General features: G+C 40.1%; 1 protein-coding gene across 7 annotated transcripts in view; it reads right to left on the bottom strand.

Moving 5' to 3' along the window:
- LOC143680892 (uncharacterized) overlaps positions 1-23,718 on the bottom strand; it is a 63,241-nt gene that overhangs the window by 20,093 nt on the left and 19,430 nt on the right. For 3 of the 7 annotated variants that reach the window (XR_013174218.1, XR_013174219.1, XR_013174221.1), the window contains 2 exons: positions 16,065-16,264; positions 13,658-15,976 (listed from right to left, as the gene is read on the bottom strand). The exons of 2 other annotated variants lie outside the window; for them this stretch is intronic. The gene's annotated coding sequence lies outside the window, so the exon portion shown is untranslated. Of the gene's footprint in view, positions 1-13,657; positions 15,977-16,064; positions 16,265-23,718 lie in introns of those variants that run through there. 2 more of the 7 variants (XR_013174220.1, XR_013174222.1) reach the window with 2 other exon arrangements.

Raw genomic sequence — 23,718 nt, 5'->3', positions numbered from 1 at the left:
GTGACTATATCGCAATAAAATTGCATTAAAAATGAAGAAGAAATTGGTACATTTCTGGACAAATAAAAGAGAGTTCATTATCACTAGACCTGCCTTACAGAAAATGCAAAACTGAGTCCTCCATGTTGAAATAGAAGGACACTAAACAGTGTCTCAATGCTGGATGAAGAAACAAAGATTTCCAGCTTACGTAACAAAATGGGCAAATATGAACACCAGTATTATTTTTCTTCTGTTATGTTGTCTTTTACTTCTTATAAGATTTAAAATTCAAATGCACAAAATCTAGCGTAAGTCTTTGTTACTGGGCATACAATGCATAAAGATGTAATTTATAAAAAGAACAGCATTAAAATGATGGCTAGTGGGATATAGGTAAAGTGTACATGTAGGCTATTGAAGTCAGGTTGGAATCAATACAAACTCAATTGTAATAGATTTAGTATGCTAGATGTAATTCCCATGGTAACCATAAATAAAATATCTAAGATGCCTACACTAAAGGAAAGGGTAAGTGATTCAAAATAGCTTATTATAAAAGATCATCTAAACAAAAAAGGAAGGCAGAAATGGAGAAAAGGAGAGATGAAAAAAGGTATGACTTACAAAATTCAATAGCAAAATGGTAGAAGTAAATCTTGCCTTATCAGTAATTTCCTTAAAAGTAAATAGATTAAACTCTCCAGTGAAAAGTAGAGATTGGCAAAATGGATAAAGAAACATGCCCCAACTATATATTGTTTACACAAGATCCATCTTAGATTCATACATACAAATAGGTGAAAAGTGAAAGAAAGGAAAAAATGTACCATGCACATAGTAACCAAAAGAGAGTTGGGGTAGCTATACAGGTGTCAAATAAAATAGACTTTAAGTCAAAATCTATTACAAAGACCAAAGAAGGACCCTGTGCTGGTTTGAAAATATTATGTACCCCAGGAAAGCCATGTTTTAATCCCAATCCAATCTTGTGGGGGCAGCTGTTTCTTTTAATCCTGATTCAATACTGTAGGTGGACATTTAATATAGATTATCTCCATGGAGATGTGACACACCCAATTTGAATATGACCTATGATTAGAATGAGATGTGATTCCACCCTTTCCAGGTGGGTCTTGATTAGTTTACTGAAATCCTTTAAAAGAAGAAATATTTTGGGGAAACAACAGAAATAATATAAATGACAAAAACTTCAGAGCAGAGCTGACACATGGAAAACAGAGACATGGACCACTGGAGATGCTTGGAGCCCAGCAGATGTTGCCATGAGATGTTAAACAAGCCAGAACCTAGAGAGAGCCAAGGGAAGCCAAGAGATGACAGCGAGCCCTGGAGAAGCAAAGTGAGGAGCCCCCACAGGAACAGAGGCTTAAAGTAACAGAGCCCAGGAGCAAGGGACCAGCAGATTCCAGCCATGTGACTATCCAGCTGACAGATGTGTGCCTGACCCATCAGCTTTCATTGAATTCAGGTATGTGTCCCTGGATGCCTTAGTTTGGTTTGGACATTTTTGTAGGCTTAAAAATATAAACTTGGGTGCACAGGTGGTTCAGTGTTAAAATGATTGCCTCCCACATGGGAGGCAATCCCATGGGTTTGATTCCTGGACCATGCAATCCTCCCCCCCAAAAACAAAAAACTGTAAACTTATAACTTATTAAATTTGCTTTTTAAAAGCTGTTCCATTTCTGTTATATTGCATTCTGGCAGCTTGCAAACTAACACAGACCCTATATACTGATAAAGGTATAAATTCAGCAAGAAAACATACAGGCACCTAATAGCATATATGCACCTTATGCAGAGCCCCAAAAATATATGAAGCAAATATTAACAGACTTGAAGGGAGAAATAGACATAAAAATTATTCTTATTATGTAATAATAATTGGAGATTTCAACATGGCACATTCAACACTTGATAGAGCATCTTAACAAAAGGTCAATAAGGAAATAGAGGATCTGAACAACTCTATAAACCAACAAGATCTAATTAGATCATATATAGGACACTTCACCCAACAACAGCAGAATGCACATTCTTTTCAAGTGCACACAACTTGTTAGGGCACAAGAGAGGTCTAAATTCATTTCAAAATATTGACAATAAAAAAATAACCTCTGACCACTATGAAATGAAGTGAGAAATCAATAACAGAAAGAAGATTGTAAAACTTACAAATATGTGGAAATTAAACTGTACACTCTTTAAAAAATCAGTAGTTAAAGAAGAAATTATAAGGGGAATTAGAAAATACTAAGAGATAAATGAAAACAATGACACAACATACCAAAACTTATGGCTACAGTGATGGTAGTACTCAGAGGGAAATTTTTTTTTTTTTTTACATAAGTTTATAGTCATTTCATTCACAAGTTTAACATTTGAAATGAATTCTAGAGCTTTTTTCTTCATTTGGTATTTTTCATTTTTTTCTCTGGTGGGGTTTTTTGCATGATGTGAATATGACAAACAAAAGTTAATTGAAATTTTAATCTGTTAATGTTCATATTCACATGATACATTAAAATATGTTCTATGCTTCAAAAGTAAATTGGATTTCCTTGACTTGTGATTATCCCTTTTTTTGATGGAGTTGAATCCAGATAACATCAAATGATGTTTTCCGAGGGAAATTTGTAGCAATGAATGCCTATATTAAAAATGAAGAAAAATCTTGAATTAATAACTTCAACTCTTGAGGAGTTAGAAAACAGGACAAAGTAAAACCAAAGTTAGCAGAAAAAAGGAAATAATTAAGATTACAGTAGAGATTAATGAAATAGAGAATAGAATAACAATCGAGAGAACAAAGAAAACAAATTTGACTCTGAAAAAAATAAATAGAACTAGAAGTTCTATTCAGTAAAGTAAGGCAAGAAAAGGAAATAAAAGGCATGCAGATAAGAAAGTAAGAAATAAAACTGCCCTTGTGTGCAGGTTTCATGATTATTTACAAAGAAAATCACAATAAATCTAAAAAAAAACCCCTGGTATTAATAAATGAGTAAAGCAAGGTTTGTGAAAATCAATTGTTTTTCTATATACTAGTAATGGAAAAGTGTACACTGGAATTTTTCAAATACCACAGTCTCTGATTGTGTGGGCTCTATTGGCACTGAGCTTTTTCCAAAATGGTTCCCTCTTAAATGGCTCCGGTTAGCAACCCCACCTTCAGTGGATGGAGACACACCTCAATGGAAACCATTTAATCAAAAGTTACCATCCACAATTGAGTAAGTCACATCTCGATGAAAACAAGTTTTAAAATCCCACCCAGCAATACTGAATGAGGATTAAAGAACTTGGCTATTCTGGGGGTACACAACAGACTCAAACTGGCACATATATGAAGAAACATTTTACTGAAGAGGATACATAAATGGCACATAAGCACATGAAAAGATATTCAACATCATTAACCATCAGGGAGTCGCAAATTAACACCACAGTCAGAGAGCACTACACATCTGTCAAAATGGCTAAGATTTGCAAAGACAGCCTTGGGGTCAACACCAACTACTTTTGAGGAAATGGAGAAACTGGATCACTCATACATTACTGGTGGAAATGTAAAATGATAAAGCCACCCTGAAGAGCAGTTTGGCAGTTTCTTAAAACAATGAAACAACAACCAAAGATTCAACTACCATATGACTCATCAATTGTACTCTTGGGCATTTATCCCAGAGAAATGACTTATGGTTGCACAAAAACCTACATATGAATGTTTTGGGCAGCTTTATTTGTAATGACCCCAAACTAGAAACAACACAGGCACCCTTCAATGGGTAAATGGGTTAAATCAGCCATGATAAATCTATGCCATGAAATCCTATACCAGCAGGAAAAAGGAATGAGCTATTGGGAATGCAAGGGTAGTTCAGTGGTAGTATTCTCTCCTGCCATGAGGGAGACCCAGGTTCGATTCCTGGCCCACGTACTTCCCAAAGCAAACAAACAGAAAACCAACCAAACAAACAAAAAATTCAGCCAATGGTTCTGCAATGAGGGGATACTCACATGGAAAAAGAATGAAATGTGACCCCCACCATATAGCATACAAAAACAAATAAATACGTACATAGATAGGAATGAGCTATTGATAAATCCAGCTACCTGGATGGCTATTCAGATAGTTATGCCAAACAAAAAAAGCCTATGCCGATGAAAAAAGCCTATCCCAAAAGTTTACACATTATGTGATTCCATTTATACAACATTCTTTAACTAACAAATTTATAGAAGTGGAGGACAAATTAATGGTTGTTGTGTGTTAAGGAGGGTGTGGGGTGGGAGGGAAGAGGGTGTGGCTATAAAAGCAACATGAGGAAAAATCATGGTTTTTAAAGATGAAGCCTAACATGAAAGATTAAGTGACCTGTCCTCATTCAAGAGAGGAACAGAATGGGGATTCCAAGATATAGGAATATTCTGTATCTTAACTGAAACAAGGTCGATATTCTGATTGTGATATTGTACTATAGCTTTGCAAGAATTTACCATTGGAGAAAACTGGGCAAAGAGTACATAGGATCTCTCTGTACTATTTCTTACAACCACATGTGAGTCTATAATTATCATAAAATTAAAAGTTTAACTAAAAAAATAATTGGCCAAAATGCTGAACTGGCTGAAGCATGGTGGGATGTTAGGAAGCAGTGGAGATCAGAGCATTCCAAGTGGAAAGGTGGCAATCCTAGTTATCTTGTAGGGGGGTGGTTGCTTAAGCAATTAGTTACACCATTTTGGATCAGTTCCCTGGGCCACTGGGAGTGGTGATTTGGAGAATTTAGTAGAAAAATTCTTATCTATAGCCCAGAACTTTCACCTGAGCTCCAACTGTATATCCAGCTGTATACCTGATATCAATACTTGGATACATGCAAATGCTTTAAACTCAAAATATCTAAAAGTGGACTCTTCATTCCCTCCACACCTGTGTTTCTTCCCCCATGTCCTCTGTTTTAGTAAATGAATAATCCACTTGCTGCCCAAGCTGGAAACGTGGGAAACATTCTTCTTTCCTTCGTTCTCCACGTCTCATCACCAAGTCCACCTCTTCAGCACCTCTCTATTTCCAATGTCACCCTCTTATTCCAGGCCATCAACTCTTGCCTCTGACACCACTGCTTTTTTCCCTGCAAGAGTCACTTCCCTTTTACTTATTAGAACCCCAATTTTGCTCTGGGCAGCAATGTGTCTAGCTCCAGGTACTGAATCACGATGAACAGTCTTAGTCTTCTTGGCCAGATGTTCAGTTTTCAAGCCTCATCTGCAGTTTGAAGGGCAATGTGACCCACTGCTGACCAATGAGGTGTAAAGAGACATTTCTGATAGGCTTCTGGGAAAGGTTTGCTTTTCTGAAAAAAAAAAAAAAAAAGGAACAAATGGTGGCTATCACTGTCCCTTCCTCCTTCTCCCTACCTTGAATAAGTTTTTTGTGTCTGGAACTGAGGCAGCCATCTTGCAACCACAAGGGAATGAACAAGAGAATAAAAAGCTAGCACATGGAGGATAGTAAAATAGAAAAATAGCATAAGCTTGGTCTTTAATGATATTATTGAGCTTCTCAGTCATCATTGAGGTTGGGGTTACTCTCAATTATTTCCTGATGGTAAACTATAAATGTCATCACAAGTTTTAAGTTATGTTGAGTATTCTTTCACTTGAAGCTGAAAGCATTCGTAATGTTATGATATCATAGTTGGTCTCTCTGGCTTTGTCTTCTTTCTCCCTTTTAATTCATTCCTCACACGGTGTTCAAAGTAATCTTTTACAAACATAATTCTGATCTTGACATTTTATTGCCTAAAAGTTTTCAGTGGCTTCTCATCTTTTAGTTTAGTGTAACTGGTATGACCAGCTTCACCAGCTTGTGGTTAAAAAATAAAGCTCTGACTCTTTTTAATATTCAGATTAAGCACTGGAGCTCCAGTCTGTTCAAATTAACAGGATATCCAGAATCCCTTTTAGACCTAAGGAAAACAGTGATTATCCAGTTCAAAAGAGTCAATCTGTCATTCAATGGCCAAGAGAAGAGAGAATTTAAGAATATGCCAGGTTATCAGCGGATTCTCTCTATTGCCATTGGTTGTGTCTCATTTGAGGCTGGTCCTTCCCACCTGATGCTCCCTGTCTAATGTTGCAGAGAAATCCTTCCTGATCCACATCTCTGCAGTAGCCATAGTGAAGAGTCTTTTTGGGAGGAGAATCCCATAACTTCATTGTGTGACTGGACTGGCCACAGTACACCCAAGGTTACAGCTCTTCTGGCTTACACTCATAGTCTGTAAACTGTGCTTCCTGGGCAGGATGACGAGATCCAGAGGGGCTTTGAGACTCAGCCACATGCTGCTCAGAGTCAGCCTTCACCTTAAAGCTCTTTAAACCAAGCTCTTAAAACCCAGGTGACCAATCCAGGCTCTGCTTTCTGCAAGATCCCCCTCTTCTGTACTCCAGTGTATCAGGATAAAATGTGTGCTGCAGGAAATCCTTCAATATGGCTGGTCCTTGCCTATTCCCCCAGCTTCACTTCATAGCAATCTCATCTGGATCACTTAGCACCAATGACATTAGACTTCTTTGTGTTTTTCAAAGGTATCAAACTCTTTCTTGCACTTAGGTCTACAAACATGCTCCTTCCTCTGCTTGAATATGCTCCCACTCTCTTTCACCCAGCTAACCCTTGCTTCTTCCAGGTTTTGGCTTAAATGTTACCTCCTCAGGAAGGTTTATCTGACTCTGAGCTTCATTTTCCAGAACATTCACGTATTTTTTAAAACCTACAGCTTCCATTACCAAGTAAATTCTTTTTTGTTCACTGCTTAGCCCAGTAATGCAAAACAATGAGTAAGTGAATAAATGAATGAATAATGGTTTCATCCACATAATGCCCCCTCTTCTTTAAGTGATGAATTTCTACATCGTGACAGATTCACTACCCCCCTCCTGCCCCTGCAAAGAAACTGGTTAAATTTTACCTCGCCTGTTGCAGACTCACTCTCACTATATCATGATTACATGCTAACTTACTTATCTGCCCCCCCATCTACAAGTCAAGCTCTTTAAGTTGTGGGGCCTTGTTTTGTTTTATTATCTTTGTATCATCCAAAAAAGTGTTTGGTATATAGCAGGTTTTCAGTGATGAGTAAATTTTTTATAAATGAGTAAATCCATGGTGAGAAGAGTCCCATGAACTCTAAAAGTAGGGAGTGTGCAATAAGGGAGGGAGGCAATTTTAGATTTAACTTACTCTACTGAGCATGGTATAGATGAGTTTATTCTCTGTCTAACTTATTTGGGAAAGAGGATAGAGAGCTCTGTGTTTCTGTATCTAGGTGTGTATTTGAATATTTATGTTTAACCAGAAAAATATAAACTATCCATAATAGAGGAAGATGGGGGAGGCAGACGGCCTCTGTTTTAGGAATTTAATCCAACAAGCCACAGGGGCTATTTTCAGAGCTTCCAGTGAGTCTTTTGGCTATGCTAAGGGGGTTCAGGAGCCAAGTTTTGAGGTAGAGGTTGGAGAGAGCTAAATTACTCTATATAAGAAAGTAGGGGGAATTTAGTTTTGCCCCTGAGAAGAAGATGGCAGAGAAGAGGATAAAGAGGTTCATTGAATAATATGGAAAGTCTGAATCTTCAGCTGTGAAAATAATAAATGGATTAAAAAAGAATAGGAATGTCTGTTGTTTACTTTTAAGTTGTTTGCATTGATATGATGTAAATCTTTTCATTTCTTCAAATCTTCCTAAGTTTGTGACATCACAAGAAGCCTTGCTGAGTGCTTCTCCCACATTCTTCATCTGAATCGAGGTGGTGTGGAGCAGGCCTGGTCACCAGGAATGGCCAAGGGCCATAACCTCAACCAATGAATCAAAGTTAGGAGAGCCCTCTGAATATTTGAGATAGGCATTAGACTTTGCAGAATCCAAGAAATGAAGATGGTTCAAGGCACATTTACCTTGATCTTCAGGGGCAACATGACCTCCTTTGCTCTTGATGAACAAGTCTACGTGCATTTCAGTGACAGTGTGTGTATAAGAAAGGCAGTGTGGGCTTTCATTGTAGAGTTTATGGCTCTGTTTGCAATTATACTTGAAGGTATGCGGGCTTATGTGCTTCTTTTGGATTTACATGTGGATATATTTACATGGGGATGTTGTTTCTTTGTTAGAGATGCTGTGACCATGTGTTCACAGTCTTCTTTGTCATTGAATCTTCAGATTGGAAAACTGAACCCCTCCCATTCCATGAGGAGAAGTGGATCAAACCTGGATCTCTCCCAGGATCAAACCAGCCATGTGAGAGGTGCTCTCTGCTCTGTGTTCCCATGCCCATGCCCCATTTCCCTGCCTTCTTCCTCCAGCTCCCCAAACAGCCAAAGCCCTTAACCGAGAGTGGGAAAACAAAAAAATCAGGTCACCAGATGTGTTCCATTCCATCCTCTCCCTTTCCACCCCTCCTCAGCACAGGCCAATAAATTCCTAGCATATATACACTAAGTACCTGACATTCCTCCAAACCCGGCTGTACCCATGACTGTGATGGATCTAATTGAGGTGAAGACTGTGGGGTATCCACAGAAACCTACCACAAGGCCACTCATGTCTCTAGCCTAGCTCATTTGCTTTGTCTAGATTAGCCCAAGAAGACCCCAGGATGATTTTTCCTACCCTTAGATATATTTGTGCCATCTATACTGCCAGGATTCCTTTTCCCTGTATAGACACTGCTTGTCTGAGTATAGAAAGATACTGAGATTTCCAGGACAAGGTCCCTCTCCGGATTCCAGAAGGATGAGAGACCAGGAGCCCTGCCTCAGCTTATGTGCAGGAGGGGCTTCCTCGAGCTGGCCCCCACCTGGAGCCTGGAAGGAGTGTTTGGTTCTCTGGAATGCACAGGGCATCTGGGATTCTCATTGAAGACTGTTGACTTGTCGATCTGCATGGCAGGTTCACAGCCCACAGCAGCCCACTCCCTGCCAGGGACTTTCAGGAACAATTTCTCCAGGCCAGCGTGGCCTAGGCTGGGCATGCGTCCGCCCCACATTCCCTCCCTCCCACATTAGCCACGTGGATGTGACTCACAGAGCCTCTCCGTAGCCCCTGCCAAGAGCAACCAGAGGACTGCCCAGATAAAGTTGGGATGGTTCACTTCAGTAGCAGCAAACAAGCCAGAGTCTTGTTGGAATCCTGTGGACCTCCATATCCTCCTCCCACCACCACGCCCTCAATCACTTATCACACAAACTAGTTGCAGCATTGTCTCCGTGCCTCCCCAGAGCACATTCACCCCTCTTCACTCTGTTCTCGCTTTCCTCTAGTAGCCAGTACTTGGCAATGAATCCAGAACCACCATGTGATGGTTCTGGCCTCTCACTGAAATATTATATGCATATATATGGTAGATCTGAGACTTGAACTTGGGACAGCATGCGCATGTGGCGCATGTTGTTTCCCACTGAGATTCCCCTCCCCATGATGAGATAGGAAAGGGGGCTACACAGCTGAATAGGCTGCACTGACAGAGATCCTTTGGGATTCCTCACATCTTGTTCCTTGAACCCCATAGTTTCCTCAGTTTTAGATGTACTGCCTGCATCTCTGAATGTGTTTGGAGGTTTACCAGTGACTCCCTTTGCCACATGTAGCCTCCTTAGCCTGTCATCAAGTGTGCCCTGCCCTCCACAGCACCCATGTAGGAGCCTGGAGTCTTGACTTGATTGTCTCTGCATTCTTAGCAAGCAGCACAGTGCCTGGAACCAAAAGGCACTAAATAAATGCCTGCTGATAGAATGCCTGAAGGAATACATGCATGAAGGATGAGGAAGGAGAGGAAGAGAAGGATAAGGGAAGAAAGAGAGGGAGAGAAGATAAAAGAAGATGAGAAAGAGAGCTGAGGTAGGGTGGAGTGTTGGGTAGGGAGGAGTAAAGGCTCTGGCCTCCCTGATTTGCTCATCTTCCCATTGTCTCCCCTGGGGACTAGAAAGCTCTTCTCAGTTGCTTTTGCCCCCTTTCCCCCCAAGAAAGTCTTTAGCTGGTGCCCTACCAACCCCGCAGGGACTTCCCAGGCTTTAACCCTTAGAATAAGAACTGTTCACCCCTTCCCCACAAAGCAAATGTTATTTGGGCAAAAGAGGAAAGAGGGAAAATTTGAGGTGGAAAAATCTTTGGTCTGGAAACTCAGCCGACTGCTCTCATTTGGAATAAAACCTCCTTCAGTGCCTGGCTGCGTGGGACGCAGGCAGAGCCAACAGTAACATGAGGTGCTGGGATGCTGGGATGCTAGGATGCTGGGAGTAGGCCCGGTGGTTTTTCAGAGGAGTCACCAGAGTGAGGTGAACTGGGGGTCCAGGAAGAGAGTGACGGGGGCTCATTTCAGGGGCTGATTCAAACCTCCTTCCTCATCTCTGTCATGACAGTATCAGTCTCCCCATTGTATCAGATAGAGCCCAGTCCTGGGGACAGAATAAGAATGAAGAGAGGCAGGTCCTGAGCGAGGCAGGGCTGACTCTGTCTCATAGCTTTGGCACTAACCATAGCACCTGGCACACGGTAGGTGCCCAAAAAACATCAACTGGAAAAAAAAAAGCATAAATATTGTCTCAAAGAGTTGATGGGAGACCCAGCCTTGGCCCTCAGGTTGCTCCCAGCCTGATGGGAAAGACAGATGAGAAATATAAAGAAGACAGGCATGTGGTCCAAGTACAAATAAAAATATTATCAACTAAGGTCTTACTTTAGTGGCACAGTGGACTGGCTTGGAGCCACATGAGGTTAATGGAGAAAGCCTCCTCCTTAAGTGGGTCTGGGAAGGGGCGATGGAAAGTATTTGTCTGAAATTAGTAGGATGGAATTTTAAGTGGGAGGGAAATTCAGACTAAAGCTGACAGCAAGGATGAGGGGGGAGGAGGTTGGAAGGGGCAGGTTTCCATGGCCAGGGCAGAGAGCGACTGACTCACCCCTAACAGGGAACTGCAGGTATTTTACTGAAGGGCTTGAGTTTACGCTGGCGTGTTTGTATTACTGGACAAACGCTGTGGATTCTTTTGCTCAACACACTCAATAACCAGTGCCTGAGACACTAGGGTTTCAAAGAGAGAAAAAGTTTATTACTAGGTGCGTAGTAGGAGAGCAGTTGGCCTAGCGACTCAAAATCTGTGTTCTAGTTTGCTAGCTGCCGGAATGCAATATACTAGAAACGGAATGGCTTTTAAAAAGGGGAATTTAATAAGTTGCCAGTTTATAGTTCTAAGACCAAGAAAAATGTCCCAATTAAGACAAGTCTATAGAAATGTCCAATCTAAGGCATCCAGATAAAGATACCTTGGTTCAAGAAGGCCGATGAAGTTCAGGGTTTCTCTCTCAAGTGAGAAGGCACATGGTGAACACAGTCAAGGATTCTCTCTCAGCTGGAAGGGCACATGGCAGACATGGTGTCATCTGCTAGCTTTCTCCCTTGGCTTTCTTTTTCATGAAGCTCCCCGGGAGGCGCTTTCCTTCTTCATCTCCAAAGGTTGCTGGCTCGTGGACTCTCTGCTTCTCATGGCTATGTTGTTCCCTGCTCTCTCAGAATCTCTCCTTTTCTCCAAAATGTTTCCTCTTTTATAGGATACAAGTAAACTAATCAAGACCCACCTGAATGAGTGGAGCCACATCTCCACCTAATCCAGTTTAACAATCACTCTTGATTGAGTCACATCTCCAGGGGGGTGATCTAATTACAGTTTCAAATATACAGTACTGAATAAGGATTAGAAGAAATGGCTGCCTTTACAAAATGAGATTAGGATTAAAACATGGCTTTTTCTAGAGTACATACATCCTTTTAAACTGGCCCAATCTCTCTCCCCAAACTGCAGTAATTCTGATAGTTTTATTAGAGAAAAAGTTGGGTAGGGTTTAGGAAAATGAGCACCCTGGTCCCAGATGATGTGATTAGAGGTGATCTAATTATTAAGCAGCTGCAGATTGATTACATGCTTGGAGAATGCGTGTAAGAAAATGATGGGATGAGGTCTAGGTGGCTTGTAGGTTAAAGTCTAAGCTACTGCACATGTCAGGCTTTGGTTAGATACAGTCTCGGTTACCAGGATAACTTTGGACTTGGGATCCTTTAGTTCTGGGCTGACCCAAGACCCTTCATTAATAAACATTAGGGCCTGTCTTTAGTGATTACAAGACTCTGAAGTTGAAAGACTGGATAACTGGGTACAAATGAAGGTCAGTTGCCAGGTTTTTACAATCACGGGGCAAAACATAAGGGCTATACAATCATTATCAGAGATCAAGGCATCTGGATTATAATTTAGAGATTTCAGGAATTGCCCTGTCTACTCCAGTATACCAGAAAGCAAAAAGAAATAGCTATATAATGATTCAGTAATCAAAATCATCCCTTAAATCCTGATTTCTCAGTTACAATTCCTCCCTCTCATTTAATAATTCTCTCTCAATCTTGAGAGATAACTGGATGATGACTCTTCTAACTGCTTCATGGCTGAAAGGGGCATTAAGGGGCACAAAGATGAAATGATGAAAACTGGTTGTTGGCCTTGGAGAGTCCAGTATTTCTGGGTTTCAGAGATTCTCTGGTATTGGAACAATCTGGAAGTTTTAAGTCTCTAAAAAACAAACTTAATAAGTAAAATTTTATAGAGCCCAGGTTATCTTTCAGGGTTTCCAGGAATGCTCTTGGTTAGGGTTTGCCATACTGTGGCAGTTTGCAATATCTGGCTGAAATGTGCATATTGGTAACCTCCGATTTGAAATCTGAATTCAATTAGAAATCTCTTGACCATTGAAACTCTATTTCTTTTCCCTGTTTTGGTCAAATAATACATGATGCCAGGACCAGGCTCAGCCTTGGAACTTACACCTCATGATGCCAGAGCCAGTTATGTTTCACTATGCCAGGGCCAGGCTTACATCCCTGGAAATTATGTCCCACATAGTGGGGGAAGCTCAGAGTTTGGCTTCGAGAGAGACCACGTTTGAGCAACAGCAGAGATTTTATAGAAATGACTCTTAGGCACTAATCATAAATAGGTTCAGTTTGCCATTACAGAAATAATTTCATAAGGACAAGTGTAATCATGTATTTAAATCCTACTTTTTAATTTAAAGGTTTTAAAGTGTCATCTCTTCTATGAGGTTTTCTTAGATCATTTCTTTATCTATCTGCTTCTAAATTTTTCCAGCATTTTTATTCCTTCATTATTACTGTCTTACACTATGCCCTGGGAAAAGTATATTCTAACTAGATACAAGCTCTTTGAAGATAAGAATGAGGTTTTCCCTATTTATGATAGTATTTACTAACAGAAACATGCTGATTGGCATTAACAAAGCCACTGCAAGTTCAAATCCTTCCATATGCTGAGGTAACAAATGGCCGAATAACAAAAAGCCAAATTCTTTGAAATCCAGGTAATCATGGTTATAAAAAAAATCCATTTGTATTTCTTACTAAACTTAACTGATTTCTTAAATAAGGCATATTTGAAGTATCAACATATTCTTAATTTTATTATACTTTATATAAGTATTACTACCAGGTACATTGTTTGTGTAACTTAACTTATTTAGTTAGGCTAACTTATTTTGTCAGTGAGCTTGTACAAATTTAGGAAGAACATACCCAAGCAGAATAAAATTGCATTTGTTTAATTCAAAATCCATCATAAAGTTCCTTTTATCAGAAGTTGAAAAAAGTCTCTTTGTTTTTATAATATCTTAAAATTACAAGCAATTTTAATTTGTTCTAAGCCTAAATCCAGGAAAACTTGTCCATATCTCTCAAAGATCTTTCATTTTACGTACTGAAATTTAGTAATTATATTTTATTCAGTTACTCCTATTCCAAGACTATTTACATTTTAACAATGCTCTGATTACTACAGTTACCATTGCAAAGGTATCATTGGAAAAAATACTATTAACAAGCATAGCCTATTCTGCAGCATTTTTTTATGCTTACCATTTCTACTCTCCAGGCTTAGTAAAAAAAAGAACCGTGAACTACACCTCCCCCATCTGTCTGCGCCCAGCCCTTTCTCTGTAACTCTTCAGGTTGTTAGACCTTGGGGCAGGGATAGGTTGGACAGGAGAAAAAACCAGGCTTGTTGAACTTGGATTTGAAAGTTTTAGGTGAGGGCCATGGAATTTTGAGAGTTCCTATGCCCTTCTTTAACTACTTCTAATTATTGGATTTATTTTACTAAAAGCTGCGACTAGTGCAATTGGAAAAGATGCTTGCTTTTTCCAGAGGCAGCCCTTCAACAGATTTCTGCTGCCTTAAGGAAATTCCAGAGTCAGTTTCTCTCTAATGTACAGGTTTGATTATAGTAATTACAAATCCAAGGTTTTGGATTTTGCTGTTCAGAGTTTTTTTCTCTTTTTACTCTTTTACTTCAGAAGTAGCAATTTATATGAAATTTATATAAAACTGCGTATTTCTTTCTTTTTTGTCGTTGCTCTGTCGTTACCATCCGGAAGTATGAGAATATTTATACTGAACAGGCAAACACAGATAGAAAGTTAGATACACAAGACACAGAAACATAGAAATACTTTTGAGAGAGACAAATAAAGGATTGAATGTATTATTTCTTCCCATTTTTACCTTTTTGCAGAACAATTTTAGCTGTAATATCTTTAATTTTAACTGTAATGGTAGTATTTTCATTTTAAATCATTTTGAGGCTAAATTATGTTATAGAAATAAACATGTGTTTAGACTCATAACTAAAATCTTTTCAATTTTCAATACAGCCCAAAGGTTCTGTTTTTAAAGACTTTCCATAATCAATAACCAGTTAGGAATATTTGACCAATACAAATGCAGATACCAATCAACAAATTTAAAAAGACACTTAAAACTTATTATGTTTAAGTAACACACCAGTCAATAACTAGACTGAATATACCAACTAACAATTAAACATTAAATGCTTTAAATGCTCAATACACCAATTAACAATTAAACATTAACTCTTACTGTACCCAGGTAGCACACTGGCTAACACTTAAACAGGCCTACTCAATTTCATTAAATACCAATTAATTGTTGGATTACTCATTTTTTAGGAGTATACCCAACAGGCTAATTTAGGTCAGGGCTTCAAACCCCGTACAGCATGGTACCAGGAAAACAGGTGGAGATCAGAGCAAGGGGGATCGTTCTGGATGCATGATCCAGGCCTAGGCCAAGGGGATTCGAACTGCCTTGGGTGGAGATCTAGACTTATAAAACTTCAGAGCCAAAATTGATTTCTACAGGAAAGGGCACAGGGAAGCCTGAGGGGGAAGCATGGAGTTGGGGTGAGAAGGCATGCCCAGGGAGTCAGCCCTCAGTCCAGGCAGCAGGTGGTCCTTGTTCTCTTTTGTTTTGCAAGATAGAGAGCTACTAAAGTAGCTACTGAGAGAAAGCAGAGAAAAGAGTTAAAAGCCTTGTAAAAAAGTCTTCCTGAGTGATCTTACACACGTACACAAGAGTTTCAGTAAAGACTCATACACACTTTAGGGCTTTTCTAGAGCTAGCTGCGTGATTTCTTTAAATATGACCCTATCTAAATAGACTTTGGGGGCAGGGAGGGGAACAGAAGTCTCAATTTCATTCGGGTTATACTTATGGCAGACAGTGCTTCTCATCCAATAGTAATCCCCCTTCCTTACTAATACAACCCCATTGCTGCCCAGACAATGTATTACATCTCCCAGTCCCCCTTGTAGCTGGGAGTAGCCATGCGACACAGGTTGACCAATGAGGCATGTGCAGAAACTGCTGGAGGTTTCATGGGAAAGTCTTGATTTCCCGGCAAAACTGCACCCCTTCCTTTTTTGTCGTTTTCTTTTTCTTCTTCCAGCCTGGAATGTGACCAGGAGACAGTCATAAGGGTGAAAGTCCTGTGTTAAGAAGGATGAAGCAGAAGGGCTGAAGGGCCTTTCCTGGGCAGCCTGATTTTTTGCTACATAAGGAAAAAGAAAAAAACCACAGTGATATGTATTCTGTTACCAGCCACTGAACACAATACCACCTGCCACAGGAACACTTACCTAGGTAGTGTCTACTTAAGAAAGGGGGAAGACCCCCAGACCACTGCAGCATAAGGTTGGGGCATTCTTTCCAGCTCTGGTTTCTCTGGCGTCTGATGACTGGTGGCAGGTCATCTCGCCAAGAGGCTGCCCCTAGAAACAGGACCATTGGCCAGGTTCTAAGAGGCAAGTGTTCGGAGGCTCTGTGGGATCTTCTGGGGCTGGATTGAAGGCAGAAGAATTGTCTAGTGCATTGTTACTCATCTACCCCCATCCCATGTGGGACCACATCCTCTACCTACTTCCCAGCTCTAAGATACTCAGCCCTGAGTACTCTGGGCAGGAACCTGATCCTGTTTTCATTTCCTTGAGGCTGGAGGAGTTGACAGGAGAGCAGACATCTTGGTAGTTCCCAAACCAGTCATTGTGCCCTGCTCAAGTTGTCAACACCCCCCACAGGACACTGGGCACTTACCCACTGATTGCTGCCCCACCCCTGTCTCCCATTCATATGCCAAATCCCCTTTATTTTTCTAGGAGACCTCAGAAATGCACGCCTGACTTGGTCAGGAGACTTGAGTCACTCAAGCCATGACCTTAGTTGGATAAGTCTTGCCTACTCTGGACTTCAGTTTAAATCAGATGGAAAAGGAAAGAGTTGCTCCATCCATGGTTCCAGAGACCAATTTGTGAAGACTTAATTTGTCCGGGGCAAAATAATCAAAATAATGGTTATCATTTACTGAGTGTTTTATCTCTGCTAGATACTGTGTTAAGTACTTTTCATATATTGACATATTTAGTCCTCAGAACCATCCTAGAAAAATGTGTACTATTATACTCACCTTTATTTAATAAATGATAAAACAAAGGCTCAGAAAAATTAAGTAACTTGCCTGAGGTTCCTCAGCTCATAAGTGGTAGAGCATGAATTTGAACCCAAGCATTCTGGCCCCAGAGTGTACTTAATTACTGCACTATAGCTGCCTGTGTTGTAAGAAGAAACTAAGGATAAGGACGATAGATCTGTGTGTATTGATATACATATGTGTGTGTATCGATACACACATATTTTAATGTCTATGTATTGTTGGTATAAGCTTATGAAAAGACTGGGATACATATTTGTGAATTAAGAATAAATTCATTTGCACACTGGGGTTTATAGAGGTAATGATCACGATTCGCAATGGTTGGAGGTGGTCTAAGGTTACAACAAATAAGGAATGGAAGGGGGAACTGTGCTGTGAAGACTAGTGAGCAGCTGCAAGAAGAAATGAAGTTGTGAGGCATGCAACCAGGTGAATGAAACTTGAGGACAGTATGTTGAAAGCAACAAAAGACAAATGTTATCATGCTTCACTCATATGGACTAACTATAATTTACAAACTCGGAGAACTGAGGTCGAGAGCATGGATTATCAGGTTGGGGCCTATTGTAAAGTTTCCTAGATTGTAAATTCTTATGACAGTCACATGTATTCTAGAGATGTAACGGTTATTTCTAAATTCCCAGATACTGAGCTATTCATGTATAACCTGGTCGGTCCTTGAAACTTCAGCTATTTATGCGACACCTGAGCTATGAAGCTATGAAAGTTTACAAAGTCCCCTTGGGGGACTGGGGAGGAAGGAGGAAATATTAAACTTCCCCATTTGGGGAATTCCTGATATTCTCATAAACAATGGGACAACCAATTCAATAGGCTGAGCCCTGAATCTTGGGACTCACCCCTATGAAATATATTCCTGTAAAGGAGAAGCTAAACATACTTATATTTATGCCTAAGAGTCACCCTCAGAGGATTTCTTTTGTTGCTCAGATGGGGCCTCTCTCTTCCTAAGCCAACTTGGCAGATGAACTTACAGCCCTCCCCCGCTACATGGGCTGGGACATGACTTCCAAAGGTGTAAATTTCCCTGGCAATGTGGAACATGACTTCCGGGAATGAGCTGGGACCAGGCATCACGGGACTGAGAAAGCCTTCTTAAAGAAAAAGGGGGAAGAGAGAAATGAGACAAAATAAAGTTTCAGGGGCTGAGAGATTTGAAACAGAGTCTAAAGGTTATCCTGGAGGTTATTATTAACCCTTTTTAGTGTATGGTATATTGGAGTGGCTAGAGGGGAGTACCTGAAACTGTTGAACTGTATTCCAGTAGCCTTGATTCTTGAGGATGATTGTATAACTACGTTCTCATTTACAATGTGACCGTGTGATTGTGAAAAGCATGTGGCTTGTGCATCCTTTATCCAGGGTATGTACAGATGAGTAAGAAAATAAGATGACAAAAAATAAATAAATGTTAGGGGGGTGATAAGGGGTAAAAAAAATTGAGTAGATGGAAATATCAGTGGTCAATGAGAGGGAGGGGTGAGGGGTATGGTATGTGTGAGTTTTTTCTTTTTTCTTTTTTATTTCTTTTTCTGGAGTGATGCAAATGTTCAAAAAATGATCATGGTGATGAATACACAACTATGTGATGCTATTGTGAGCCATTGATTGTATACCATGTATGGAATGTTTGTATGTTAAGAATGTATGTTTATATGTTGTTTTATCAATAAAAATATTTTAAAAATAAAAGTTGTCCTAGTTTGCTAGCTGCTGGAATGCAACACACCAGAGACAGACTGGCTTTTAATAAAAGGGGATTTATTTTGTTAGTTCTCCAGAGGAAAGGCAGCTAACTTTACACTGAGGTTCTTTCTTACGTGGAAGGCACAGGATGGTCTCTGCTGGTCTTCTCTCCAGGCCCTTGGGTTCCAACAACTTTCCCCGGGGTGACTTCTTTCTGCATCGCCAAAGGCCTGGGCTGAGCTGCTAGTGCTGAGATGAGGAATGCCGAGCTGCTTAGGCTGAGCTACATTGCGCTCTCTCATTTAAGCACCAGCCAATTAAGTCAAACATCACTCATTGCAGCAGACACGCCTCCTAGCTGCTGCAGATGTAATTAGCAACAGATGAGGTTCATGTACTGTTGGCTTATGTCCGCAGCAACAAGACTAGGTATGCTCACCTGGCCAAGTTGACAACTGAATCTAACTAACACAAAAGTGTTGTGAGCAATGATAGCATATTAAGTAAATGTATTATCCTCAAAAAAAATTAAGAGAATAAGCCTTTCATATTTTTTGTTGAAATGTCTGAAATGATATGGCAGTAGATGATTATTTTATTTGCTCAATTAGCAAGATAAAAATGATCAATGAGCCATTGTTTTGTACATTATTTTCCCTCCGAGTTGTAGTGGACCATGAAATTTAAGAGTCTGAAAATTTCTGGACCAGAGGGTCTTCGAGGTCCTTTCTGGCTTAGTGTAAGACCCTCACCCTCCAGGTGAGGCTCCTGGAAAAGTCCAGACAGATATTGGGCTACCTGGGGGCTGCTAGTAACGTGCCTGTGTAGACTCTACAGATATTTTGATTCCCAAAGAAACTTCTCTTCCATTCCCTGCCCTAGTCCCAGCTTTGGTTTCAGCCCCTTCTGTACTTGTCTGTCTTGGATATCGCAACATAGAAAAAGAGTCTTAAATTACTACCTGGTTGTTGATATCTTACTTGAAAGCAGATCCCAAATATGACTCCTGTCTATCTGATCCTGAATCCCTGAGAGCAGAGAGGACCAAGCTCGAGCCCGAGTACAGTGTGAGAGGAAGCAAATGGCAAAACCATGAACTATCTTGAATAAATCTGTTCAAAGTAATTGTTTTCCACCATATGGATTTTGTATGACCTGAGGTTCTTCAGAAACAGAACAAGCAGTATTTGAAACAGGCCATTGTTAGTTTCTTTACAACAAAGCTGGCACTCTTGTTTTGGAGCTAAAATAGAGCAAGTACTTTGGGAGAAGGGGAATTTGTGCAACCCTACGTTGTCTTTTTTTTTTTCTTCTTACTAAAAGTCTCAAAATTCTTTGGGAAGGAGGAGATGTCCAAAAAATTAGCAACCAGGCACATTCTTAGGAAGGGTAGTGAAAGCCACAGGGCTGCTTCTGCTGTGGGATCTACATACCTAAAACCATGCAAAGAATTTAAACCTGAAGGGCTGGACTCTTCCCCTAGACAAACTAAAACAAAACAGACTTAGGGTGAGTATTTGTGAAAAAGGAAAAAATTAAAAAACAAAACAAAACACTTCTTTCTCTTTCTGCCTTTCACACAGATACAGAAATACAGATTGGCAAACACTCCCAATCTGGTAGAAATTTAAGGGATTAGAGGAAAAGAAACTAAAATAAACAAAAGGACATCAGTCTGTCAAAGTACATATGACCCTAGAAACTGGTGAAAAGAGGAAGAACAGCTGGTGAAAATGTCAGGTGATGACTGCGATGATATAATTCTTTCATCATCAAAAGAGGTTTTGATAACTTCACCACTAGCAACAAGTTCAAAAATAGAAAAAGAGGAAGGATGAGCTTCATTACTGCATGAATCTGATTCATCCACTTGTAAAAACCCAGGTTTTGGGGGCTGTACTAGTCATGGAAACTTGATATTAAACTTGTTCTCTGTTATGACAGAATCTTAAGAAATGTTGACGTTGGCAAGGTAGAATGCTGTATTTAGAAAAATGTTTGCAGCTATGGTGGTCCATTAAGGAGCACCAAGAAAAGGATAGAACAAAAGAAAAAAAATACTGGCTAGAGACCTCCTTAAATTCATGCAGTTCAGAAATAACAGCAATACATTTGCAAATTCAAATTGGAAATTTGTATTTTCTGAGCTTTTTGCGGGATGGAAAGTTGGAGAAAGTCTGCCTTTTTTTTAAATGGGTGGGTCTAGTGAAATTATTTCTGACTCTGGCGAGAGGCCCATGGTTTAAATAAACTATTCCTCTGACTGTGTCTTCAGCCTCTCTCTCCAAAGTCTCTTCCATCAGCCTCCAAATATGCTACAGAAAGCTATATTGTCTCTCAGATGCTTCCACACTAAACACAGCTTTCGTTTAACCTGGGTTCCCTTCCAGCTATGGCCCTAGCACTTTTTCTTTCCAGCCAAGTTTCATGAGAGAGAGGTCCATATACCACCCTGTTAGAGTTGCCAGATAAAACATTGGATGCCTAGTTAAATTTGAATTTCAGATAAACAGCAAAATTATTTTTTTCAGTATAAATATATCCCAAGCAATATTTGGAAAATACTTACAGTAGAAATTATTCATTATTTATCTGAAATCCAATTTCAGATAAATGCACATTTAGCTGGGCATCCTGTATTTTGAACATTTTCAAACCTTACAGCAGGGAAGTCTCTGCAGTAATCAATAATCACTGTTCTCCCCTGTCTCATTGTGAAGCTGTCTTCTCTTGTGGCTACCATGATGCTTCACATTTCTTATTCCCCCCTTCCTTCTCTGACAGTGCTGTCTCTGCATCCCTTGTGAATCTCCCCCTTATATGTTTGTTTCTTCCAAGGTTCTGTCCTTTGGCCTTCAACACTCTCTAAAGACAGAGCTGTGTTCTCTGCCATATATTTTTCTCTGTTCAGTCTAGCCCTATTGGGCTCAGCTACTCTGACCAACCCTTGCCTCCTCATCCATCTGTAAGACACCTGACTACATCTGGAGAGAAATCTTCCTAGTCTCGGCCTCCAAGGAGAAAGGCTTAGCTCTCAAGAAAAGAGAGTGGTTTCTAGAAGGATTAGAGTGCTGGATCTTCTGGATTTATCTGCTATGAATTGTAGACATCAAAACTCAATCAGTCCTGGGGCTCCAGAGTCAGAGAAGGTGTCTTCACTTTCCTTCCCTATGTCTACCTCTTCTCTCTGAAAACTCTTTAGTATGTGTGTGTTTGACATTAAATTCATTCTTGCTTGCTTTTTTCTCTTCTAGTTATCATTTATTCACACACACACACACACTCATCTTAGTGGGAGCTCCTTCAGCCCTCCTTCATCAGACTGAGCTCGGCTGGAAGGCAGGGACTGACAATGCCTCATGGGAAATATTTAGCATATGGCTGTGATCATGTGACTTAAAGAATTGAGAGTTGGGAAGGATGTGGAGGTGTTTTCTAAGAGATATATCAGAAGATTGTGAGGAAGAGGATGCCATCAAATCACTGCAATCTGGCTTTTTTGCCCAACAACCTGCAAAAACTGCCCTCAAGTTTTCTTGTCCTCCCAATTGACCAATAGAAATTGTCCAGTTCTTAACCAGTTTGGACCTCTTTGATGCTTCAGATCCAGTTGATCACTCTCTTCTGCCACTGTTTTTTTTCCTTGTTTGATTTTTAATAATTTTATTTTATAGCCAGTGGCCATAGTTCTCAACCATGCTGTCATGGTAGCCTCATTGCTGGGTTATGATCATTTGTAAGATGTGTTGCGACAGTTATTCCTAACTCTTGAGTTAGGAAATCAAAATTTACAAATAATTGTTGCTGTTGCTTTACCAAAAAAGAGTTGAAGTTTTCATTCATTCAACAAATATTTGTGTTACTAGTATGTGCCAGGCTATGTTGTGGTTGCTGGGTATACAGTAGTAAAAAAGACAATGTCCCTGTTTTCATGATGCTTACATTCTAGTTGGTGTGGGAAAGGGGGATGAAATAAACAACCAAATCAATAACATGACAAGTAGTTATAAGTGTTGAAAGATGAATAAAGTAAAGAATGGTGATGAGATTCTTTGATAAGGCTATATTTGATTAGAGAGCTGAATGTAGTAGGGAAGGAAGTCATGAGGTTAGCTGATGGAAGAATACTCCAGAAAGGAATTTCTGATATTCTAGTAAGCAGTGGAGACAACCAAATCAATAGGCCAAGCCCTCAATCTTGTGGGTTGCCCCTATGAAGCTTACTCCTGCACAAGAGAAGCTAAACCTACTTATATTTATGCCTAAGAGTCACCCCCAGAGAACCTCTTTTGTTTCTCAGATGTGGCTCTCTCTCTAAGCCAACATGGCAAGTGAACTCACAGCTCTCCCCCTCTATGTGGGAGTATACAATGAAAAGAGGTCAGAAAGATGAGAAGGAGCTAGCAAAAGACGCCGAGAGGAGTTGCTACTGAGGCAAGAGTAGAGTGATGGGAGTGATTTCCTATAGGCCAAGTTAAAGAATGAGTTTCAGGAAAGAGTGTGACCAATGTGTCCAACTGAGAGGCTACATATGATAAGGAAAGAGAAATAATAATTGGCATATGACAGCATTGGTAACAGTGCTGGTCTGAAATTGTTACAATCCCAGAAAAGCCATATTCTTTTAATCCAATCTTGTGGGGACAGACTTATTGTTGTGTGAAAACTTTTGATTAGCTTTTTCCATAGAGTATGACCCCACCATTCAATGTGAGTCTTAATCTGCTTACTGGAGTCCTTTAAGAGGGAGACATTTTGGAGAAAACACAGATGCTTGGGGACAGAAACACCCTGGGAAATGCTAAACAAGGACCCACAGAAACTGAAAAAGCCAGAACTTGAAGAAAGCCAAGGGAAGCTAAGAGATGAAATCCAGAGTTTGCCCTGGCGAGGCACTTATAGATGCTTAAAGAGAGAAATGCCCAGAAGACACTAAGAGAGGGAGCAAAAACAAGCAGGCACCAGCTGTGCCTTCCCAGTTAATAGAGGTGTCCCAGATGCCAGCAGCCTTTCTTCAGAGTCCAGGAATCATCCTGTTGGTGCCTTAATTGGACATTTTCAAGGCTTTAGAACTATAAATTTGTAACTTAATAAAT

The sequence above is a fragment of the Tamandua tetradactyla genome, chromosome 4 (assembly GCF_023851605.1).
Source record: "Tamandua tetradactyla isolate mTamTet1 chromosome 4, mTamTet1.pri, whole genome shotgun sequence".
NCBI lineage: Eukaryota > Metazoa > Chordata > Mammalia > Pilosa > Myrmecophagidae > Tamandua > Tamandua tetradactyla.
This window is presented reverse-complemented; position numbering and strand designations above follow the sequence as displayed.